Source organism: Bos indicus x Bos taurus, chromosome 2 (genome assembly GCF_003369695.1).
Source record: "Bos indicus x Bos taurus breed Angus x Brahman F1 hybrid chromosome 2, Bos_hybrid_MaternalHap_v2.0, whole genome shotgun sequence".
Lineage (NCBI taxonomy): Eukaryota > Metazoa > Chordata > Mammalia > Artiodactyla > Bovidae > Bos > Bos indicus x Bos taurus.
This window is the reverse complement of record NC_040077.1, coordinates 129,252,808-129,262,626: the sequence shown is the minus strand read 5'-3', so window position 1 is coordinate 129,262,626 and position 9,819 is coordinate 129,252,808. Positions and strand designations below refer to the sequence as shown.

General features: G+C 48.2%; 1 long non-coding RNA gene across 1 annotated transcript in view; it reads left to right on the top strand.

Moving 5' to 3' along the window:
* Positions 1 to 9,819, top strand: part of LOC113879411 — an 88,744-nt gene that overhangs the window by 15,163 nt on the left and 63,762 nt on the right. The gene's annotated exons all lie outside the window — the stretch shown is intronic.

The following is a 9,819-nucleotide window of genomic DNA, read 5'->3' as shown; positions in this document are numbered from 1 at the left end:
TCTAATGGTTGGCCTGGAACCTTCAGCTCTCTCCATCTTTCTCTGTTTTGGAAGGCTGTGATCGATGAGCATTAATAATGCAAACGTTCTTTTTGTCTTAGTGCAAATCCCAGGCAGATAAATTACTGGCAAATAGAAGTTACCGGCAGCCACACCTCAGCCTTCTCCACACTATTGAGGCCCTGGGCTCTTCTCCCAGCAAGGAAGTGGGAGACGGACCAATGAATGCCAAATGTAGGCGTTGCCCAAAATGGGTATACTGCTGATGACCCAAGTTGAAGACTTGTGGAGGAAGGGGTCCTATCCACACAGCTCGAGCGTTTGTAGGTGCTGCCAAAACATCAGCCTGAGATCAGCAGGTGGAAATCAGAGCCGGGTAAATATAGACACGCCGGGGTGTGTGTCCTCACTGAAAAGACCCCTCACTGACAGCCCCAGAAGCGGCTCTGACCAGGGATGAGAAACAGAAGGGACGGGAGAGAGGGCAAAGAGAGTGAGACTGCAGCCTCTCAGCAGACAGCTGACATCATTTAACAATAAAAGAAGCCAGAGATGCGCAGTGCTGTTAGAGAGATGGTTTAGGGAAAAGGCTGGGTCTGCGGGAGAGGGTTCACTTCAGCTTCTCAGCCCTCACCCAGGGCCAGCGGATATGTGAAGCCCAGTCCCAGCTCTCAGGAAGCACACAGACCAGGAGAGTAAACCCACAGGCAGTTAAGCATAGCACCATGTCAGGGGAGGGAGAGAGGTGGGAGGGCGTGGTAAGGAACTCAGAGGACTGCATGCCCCTCCTGGGAGGTGAACAAGGGCCAACCCCATGCTGAGCCTTGAAGGGCGGGTAGGAGGCTTCTGAGCAAAGAAGGGGAAGGAGAGCAGAGAAATTCCCTGGTAGTTCAGTTCAGTTGCTCAGTCCTGTCCGACTCTTTGCAACCCCATGGATTGCAGCACACCAGGCTTCCCTGTCCGTCATCAACTCCCGGAGCTTGCTCAGACTCATGTCCATGGACACCGTGATGCCATCCAACCATCCTCTGTTGTCCCCTTCTCCTCTCGCCTTCAGTCTTTCCCAGCATCAGGGTCTTTTCAAATGAGTCAGTTCTTCGCATCACGTGGCCAAAGTATTGGAGTTTCAGCTTCAGCATCAGTCCTTCCAATGAATATTCAGGACTGATTTCCTTTAGGATGGACTGGTTGGATCTCCTTGCTGTCCAAGGGACTCTCAAGAGTCTTCTCCAACACCACAGTTCAAAAGCATCAATTCTTTGGCGCTCAGCTTTCTTTATAGACCAACTCTCACATCCATACATGACCACTGGAAAACCCATAACTTTGACTAGATGGACCTTTGTTCCTTCCCTGGTAGAAGGAACAGCATAGGGGTGCAAAGGGGTGAAAAGAGTGAATTTGGTTATAGAAACTGAAAGTCTGCAGATACTGCTAGAGTGGGGAGAAGTAGTCAGGAGGAGGCTGGAAATAAAAGAGAACAAAACTATGTCCTGTGCAGAGATGCAGATGGACCCAGAGACTGTCATAGAGTGAAGTAAGTCAGAGAAAAACAAATACCGTATATAAATGCATATATGTGGAATCTAGAAAAATGGTATAGATGATCTTATTTGCAAAGCAGAAATAGAGACACAGATGTAGAGAACAAACATATGGATACCGAAGGGGAAAGGGGGTGGTGGGGTGAACTGGGAGACTGGGATTGACACATTTACACTATGAACACCATGTATGAAATAGATAACTACTGAGAACCTGCTGTATAGAGTAGAGGATGCTACTCAGTGCTGTGTGCTCACCTAAACGGGAAGGAAATCCAGAAAAGAGAGGATGTATGTAAACATGAAGCTGATTCCCTTTGCTGCACAGCAGAAACTAACACCACATTGTAAAGCAGCTATATTCCAATGAAAACTGAGAATAATAACAATAAAAAGATGAAGCTGGAGAGGCAGGAAGGGACCAGGAGAGCCTCGACTGCCAGGTAAAGGTGTTCATGTTTTATCCTGAGAGCCGTGGGAGCCAGGGAAGGGCTTTGAGCAAGGGAGAGGCACGACTGGACAGGGTAGACTGGCAATCCATAGTATCCTGAACTCCGACGACCACGATCCCCACTTCTGCTACCGTGATGAAAAAACCTAGGGGCAATTTCTGAAGGGCTCTACCCCACTCCAAGCCATCCTCCGTGTTTGAAGAGAGCACGTTTCCTAAAACGCATGGACCCACTGCCCAGACAGCCCCAGTCCCTCCCCCCTCCCTCCTGAATGGTCCTGACTCCCTTGCCCCGGCATTCCAGACTCTTCCCAGTCTGTCCTCTCTGTATCCTACCTTCTCAAAGCTGGCCCATGCTCTTCCTCCTGTGTGGAAAGTTCTGACCTTCATTTCCATTGCTCAGAATGCCCCCCCTCATTCCAGAAGCTTTCACGCCTCCTTGGCTCACCATGACTCATCCCTCAAGGCCAAGCTCCAAAATCCCCTTCTCTGCCAGGTCCTTCTCCTTCCTTCTGAACAGAAATGGTGGTTCTCTCCTTGAAGGGCCGAGTGGGGAGTCGAAAGTGTTGACTCAGTGATCAGACTGAGTTGGAATCTTGATCTCACTGCTCAGTAGCTGTGCAACTCCAGACAGGTTATCTCAATTCTGTGCTGCTGCTGCTGCTATTTAATCACTAAGTTGTGTCCGACTCTGTGACCCCATGGACTGTAGCCCGCCAGGCTCCTCTATCCATGCGATTTCCCAGGCAAGAATACTGGAGTGGGATGTCATTTCCTTCTCTAGGGGATCTTCCTGACCCAGGGATTGAACCCAGATCTTCTGCTTGGCAGACGGATTCTTTACTGCTGAGCCACCTGGGAAGCCCATCTAAATGCTCTGAGCGTCAGTTTATTCATGCGTCAAAGGATCACAGTAACAGTCCCTGCTTTGTGGGGTTATGATGAGGGCCAACTTGAAGTCATGTATCTAAGTTCATAGCCCAGTGCCTGGCGCACAGTAAGCCCTCCACGAGTGTTCACTATCACTGTCATTGTGACTGGAATGCCACACTTTTCACAATTATGTTGCATCCACCTCCCTCAATATCAGGAGTTCCCCAAGGGTAGAGGTTATTCATCTAACCATGCTCCATGTCCAGCACTGAGTTTCGGGCATTGTAGACACTCAACCAAAGATGGATGGATGAATGGATAGATGATGGATGGACTGATAAATTAATGAAAGAAGCCACCCAGACACTCCTGCTCCCCTAGAATCCACCCCGACTTGCTCTTTTCTGAAGAGGGCTGAATGAATTTGCGTGTCGAGGACTAGTGTCTGGGGCAAGCTTTGTCATCACACAGTCTGCTGTTTGTAATTTCTTCAGGGGAGAGCAGTCTAGACAGAGACAGCTGTACCAGGGAGGAGCAGGCACTGCCTGGGAATCAGAATCCAGGGAATTTCAGGGAACCAGAAGACCAGCCTCCTTCCTGTTTTCTTCCTTCCTCGTCTCTCAGGAGCTGGCTAAGCAAATTGGCTACTAGTCCCCAGCAGTGGAAATTAGTTCTCAGCTTTGACCTGGGGAGGGGTATAGCATGGCCCCTCATCAGCTGGTGTCAAGAGTCAGGGGAAGGATGGAGAATCCATCAAGGGAAAGAACCAATATTTACTGAGCAGTTCTTATGGACTTCCCTGGTGACTCAGATGGTAAAGCGTCTGCCTGCAATGCGGGAGACCCAGGTTCGATTCCTGGGTCTGGAAGATCTCCTGGAGAAGGAAATGGCACCCCACTCCAGTACTCTTGCCTGGAAAATCTCATGGATGGAGGAGCCTGGTAGGCTACAGTCCATGGTGTTGCAAAGAGTCGGACACGACTGAGCGACTTCACTTTCCTTTCCTATGTGCCAAGCACTAGGCTAAGGGTTTGATGTGTATTTCCCGCTCCATAACCCTGCAATGAAGCACCAGTGCGGATTGCTGCTGGATAAGCAACCAGACACAGAAGTTAGGCGGTTTTCTCCTGCAAGGGTAGTAAGCAGATGGGACCTCGGCTTTGTCTATTTATCACTTTTTTGACTGTGCTAGGTCCTCATTGCTGGGCCCGGGTTTTCTCTAGTTTCGGCACGTAGCGGCTTCTTATTGCAACGGCTTCTTTTGTCATGGAGCGCAGGCTCTAGTGCGCTCGGCCTCTGGCAGTTGAGGTGCAAAGGCTTAGCTGCCCCGTGGCATGTGGGATCTTTCCAGACCCATGTTCCCTGCACTGGCAGGCAGATTCTTAACCACTGGACCACCAGGGAAGTCCTTCAATTATATCTAAGTCCCTATGCCCGTACTCCCCCATGAATCATATGTCTAGTCAACAAATACTCTGAGCAACTTCTCTGCAGAGTGGCTGAGGGAAGCAGTGCAGGTCAGTAAGGATAATTCCGCTGCGATTTCTACTCTCAAAGAGTTTATAACCTGATGACAGAGGTTAAGCCTCACAGTTCTTTTTGTATTCCCAGCCTAGGGAATTGCCTGTGAATATTGAATATGGAGCAGATTGTCAGAGATGGGAGGCTCTTTGGAGTGCAAGAACACCAATCCTGTTCATTTACAGATGGAGAAACTGAGACCTCGACAGAGGAACTAACTAGAGGATATGGTCAGGAGCTTGGGCTCTGGAGACTGGTTTGATCTCCCTGCTCTACCACCACGAGCTGTGTGACTTTGGGTTGGTCACTTAACCTCTGAGCTTCAGTTTCTTTGCAGGGGGGGGGGGGCGAAATTAGGGGTAAAATTGTAAGAATGAAGTAAGATTACCCACATGTGGGATTAGCATAACACTTAACAGGTAACCCCATAACACATTTTGCTCTGATTACGATTAACTGGTCACGCATTGAGTTAGTGACAGAGCTGATCTAGACCCCGGGCTTCCTGACTCACAGTCCAGTGCTCTTTCTAGCTCTCCGTGGCTGCTTGTGTCCATTCGAGTGTAGTCGGAGGAGACTGGGAGTCACCTGGGGAGGAAGGATGTCTGTGATCGGGTATCTGCTGTCCTTGGGGAGAAGTGCCCAGAGGTCCCTGAGCCCCCGTCACAGTACTTCCTGCCGCTGCTCCTCGCCACCTTTGAAACCTTCCCGCCCCCACTTTCCCGGCTTGACTGGAGTCCAGAGACTCACTCCTCACTGGAACACGCATGAGACTCTTGATAACATCCCACACCTCCCTTTGCAATTTCCTCTGGGCCAGACAGGGTGGGGCCGCGCCGGGGAAGGAGCCAACAGAAAATGCCCGGGGAGCATCGAGGGGTGGTTGTCCGAGTGCAGCTGAGATCGTATCTCCAGCTTCAAACGTCCGTGCAAGGAAGAGACAGGTCCCACAGGAGAGGTTTTTCTGTTTGTTTTACTCCGGCTTGACTTCTAACCAGAGAATTTAATTAAGAGTTTGATTGCTTTCCTCAGGGAATAGAAATCCGAGGGGAGGAGAGCGCTGAGGCTGGTGATGGCCAGGGAGGGAGGCAGGGCCTCTTTTGACTCAGACCAACCCATGATGGGGTTAAGCTGCAGCAGAGAAGTTTAGCTCACAGAGGACATTTGGTGTGACGGCCCAAGACAAGAATCTTTCCCTACAGGATCTTGGGAGGTTTCAGATTCTGTGATACAAATTGTAAGAAGTTTAAACCAGCCACAGAAATCGGCATGTTTGATATTTCTCATTGTTCCCATTCACATCACTCCAACTGTCTTCCTTGGGGCTATTGGGCTGTAGTGGAAAGCCAGTGGGCCTGAGTTCAAATTCTGATACTTTAACTTCCTGAGCCTCAGTATCCTCATCTGTAAAATGGGAATAACTTCACCCATGCATTCATCTGATCTACCTATAAAATGAGAATAACAGCATCTTTCTTGTCACTGGGGGACAGGGAATAAATAAGACAGAAACTGGAAAATAGAAGGGAGACAAGTGTCAGAAAAATGGACTTGGGAATTAGGCCCCGGAGAAAATCCCAGTGCTGCTATTCTTTTACGGTGAGCTTGGGCAGGTAGGGTACTTCTCTGGGCCACAGTTTTCTCACCTGTAAACTGGAGATGTTAGTGCCGACTTCACTGTTTCATTGTGAAAATAAAAGGAGACATGGATATGGAAATACCGCCCACAGAGCCTGGCCCACAGCAGGCACTTCTTGCTGTTACTGCTGCTGCTAAGTCACTGCAGTCGTGTCCGACTCTGTGACCCCATAGACGGCAACCTACCAGGCTCCCCCGTCCCTGGGATTTTCCAGGCAAGAGGACTGGAGTGGGGTGCCATTGCCTTCTCCGAGGCACTTCTTGAGTGTTTGTTAAATCTGAACACCTTTCACTCCTTCTATCATCATCAGGTCCTCAGGATTTTTCATGGAGGGAAGAAATTTCTGAGGAAAGATTGTGGTTTAGGATAACTTCCTACTTCTCTGAACCTTCTACAGGCTGGGTTGCAGAGTTAGTCATTGGCAAAAAAGAGGGCGCATTTTCCTCACTTCCAGCAGGGCTGACTTGGGGCTGGGGCCAGATTAGTCATTTTAACAAAATCTACTGATCAGTTCCATTGAAAGGAGAAAAAAGGCAAAATTCAACTTGGTCTAAATGTTTAATTATTTGAGGATGGAAGTATGTCCCTCAAGAGGAGCTGATTTTCTGGTTCATTTCAGTTTAGTCAATCAGTCGTGTCGAACTCTTTGCAACCCTGTGGACTGCAGCACAGCAGGCCTCCCTGTTCATCACCAACTCCCAGAGCTTGCTCAAACTCATGTCCATAGAGTCGGTGATGCCATCCAATCATCTCGTCCTCTGTCGTCCCCTTCTCCTCCTGCCCTCAATCTTTCCCAGCATCAGGGTCTTTTCAAATGAGTCAGTTCTTCGCATCACGTGGCCAAAGTATTGGAGTTTCAGCTTTAGCATCAGTCCTTCCAGTGAATATTCAGGACTGATTTCCCTTAGGATGAACTGGTTGGATCTCCTTGCAGTCCAAGGGACTCTCAAGAGTCTTCTCCAACACCACAGTTCAAAAGCATCAATTCTTCGTTGCTCAGCTTTCTTTATAGTCCAACTCTCACATCTATACATGACTACTGGAAAAACCATAGCTTTGACTAGATGGACTTTTGTTGGCAAAGTAATGTCTCTGCTTTTTAATATGCTGTCTAGGTTGTTCATAGCTTTTCTTCCAAGGAGCAAACATCTTTTAATTTATGGCTGCAGTCACCATCTGCAGTGATTTTTGAGCCCAAGAAAATAAAGTCTGCCACTGTTTCCACTGTTTCCCCATCTATTTGCCATGAAGTGATGGGACTGGATGCCATGATCTTAGTTTTTTGAATGTTGAGTAAGCCAGGTTTTTCACTCTCCTCTTTCACTTTCATCCAGAGGCTCTTTAGTTATTCTTTGCTTTCTGCCATAAGGGTGGTGTCATCTGCATATCTGAGGTTATTGATATTTCTCCCTGCAATCTTGATTCCAGCTTGTGCTTCATCCAGCCTGGCATTTTGCATGATGTACTCTGCATATAAGTTAAATAAGCAGGGTGACAATACATAGTCTTGACATACTACTTTCCCAATTTTGAAGCATTCCGTTATTTCATGTCTGGTTATAATCGTTGCTTATTGGCCTGCATATAGATTTCTCCTTACCTTGGACGAGGGATATCTCCTCGCCACCGCCCCTCCTTTCCTTGAACGCGGGCAGCTGCGACAGTGCACAAGCGTGGGAGCTGCGACGGCACACAAGCGCGGCCGAGAGGAGCTACCCCACGTCCAAGGTCAGGGGCAGAAGCTGGGAGGACCCCATGCCCGAGGGGCGGCAGCCAAGAGGAACTACCCCACGTCCGAGGTCAGGGGCAATGGCTGAAAGTGCCAGGCTGCGACGGCGCAGGAACAGCGGAGAGGAGCTATCCCATGTCCCATGCCAAAGACTTTGACTGTGTGGATCACAATAAACTGTGGAAAATTCTTCAAGAGATGGGAATACCAGACCACCTGACCTGCCTCTTGAGAAACCTCTATGCAGGTCAGGAAGCAACAGTTAGAACTGGACATGTGTTGAGGTCCTTTAATGGACCGGAACCTGGTGGTCTGGAGTCGACTGATAAGAAAGTAAAGGAGAGAGAGGCTGATATTCCTTGGTTTACACAGAAAGCCAATAAAGCTCCTGACATGGGACTTGCTCAGTTCACAGAGGCCTCAGGCGCCCTCTCGATGGGGTGAAGATGCAGAGCACCTTCTCTAGAGGGTCTTAGAAGCCCAGGCAGGAAAGTGAACTCAGAGAGCCTCTGCGCTCCAGGGGATCAGCCTGAAAAAGAGAGAGAGAGAAAGAAGGAAAGACATGGGGACCAGAGCTCTGATGGAGCAAAGGTGTTTTAATCAACATGGTGTGGGCATATATACTGTCTTACAAGGTAGTTATTCTCAGCAAAGATAAAGGTTAAAATTCCAGACTTACAAAACATAGGTGATCCATATTAAAGAGAGAGAGAGTTGTAAACAATCACTTTTACCATATGGTTCACAAGAAGGAAGAGGGTACTTATCACCATATAGAAACACTAATGAAGGAAATGTCTGGATTCCTCAGTCCTGGGAGAGGCTTGCCTCTCCTCTTAATTCCTGAATATTCAGGAATTAATAAGGAGCAGAGAATTCCTGACAGATCCAAAACAGCACACAGGAAGCCTCCTGTTAAATGCTTCCTGACAGACATGGAACAACAGACTGGTTCCAAATAGGAAAAGGAGTACGTCATGGCTGTATATTGTCACCCTGCTTATTTACTTATATACAGAGTACATCATGAGAAACGCTGGGCTGGAGGAAGCACAAGCTGGTATCAAGATTGCCGGGAGAAATATCAATAACCTCAGATATGCAGATGACACCACCCTTATGGCAGAAAGTGAAGAGGAACTAAAAAGCCTCTTAATGAAAGTGAAAGAGGAGAGTGAAAAGTTGGCTTAAAGTTCAACATTCAGAAAACGAAGATCATGCCATCTGGTCCCATCACTTCATGGGAAATAGGTGGGGAAACAGTGTCAGACTTTATTTTTTGGGGGCTCCAAAATCACTGCAAGTGGTGACTGCAGCCATGAAATTAAAAGACACTTACTCCTTGGAAGAAAAGTTATGACCAACCTAGATAGCAAATTAAAAAGCAGAGATATTATTTTGCCAACTAAAGTCCATCTAGTCAAGGCTATGGTTTTTCCAGTAGTCGTGTATGGATGTGAGAGTTGGACTGTGAAGAAGGCTGAGCGCTGAAGAATCAATGCTTTTGAATCAGTGGTGTTGGAGAAGACTCTTGAGAGTCCCTTGGACTGCAAGGAGATCCAACCAGCCCATTCTAGAGGACATCAGCCCTGGGATTTCTTTGGAAGGAATGATGTGATGCTGAAGCTGAAACTCCAATACTTTGGCCACCTCATGCGAAGAGTTGACTCATTGGAAAAGACTCTGATGCTGGGAGGGATTGGGGGCAGAAGGAGAAGGGGACGACAGAGGATGAGATGGCTGGATGGCATCACCGACTCAATGGCCGGGAGTTTGAGTGAACTCTGGGAGTTGGTGATGGACAGGGAGGCCTGGCGTGCTGCGATTCATGGAGTCGCAAAGAGTCGGACACGACTGAGCGACTGAACTGAACTGAACTGATAGGTTTCTCAGGAGATAGGTGAGGTGGTCTGGTATTCCCATCTCTTTAAGAATTTTCCACGGTTTGTTGTGATCCACATAGTCAAAGGCTTTAGTCAATGAAGCAAAGATAGATGTTTTTCTGTTTTCACCTCATTCCTCCACTCACCAGCTGTATGACCACAGATGAGTTAAATCTATG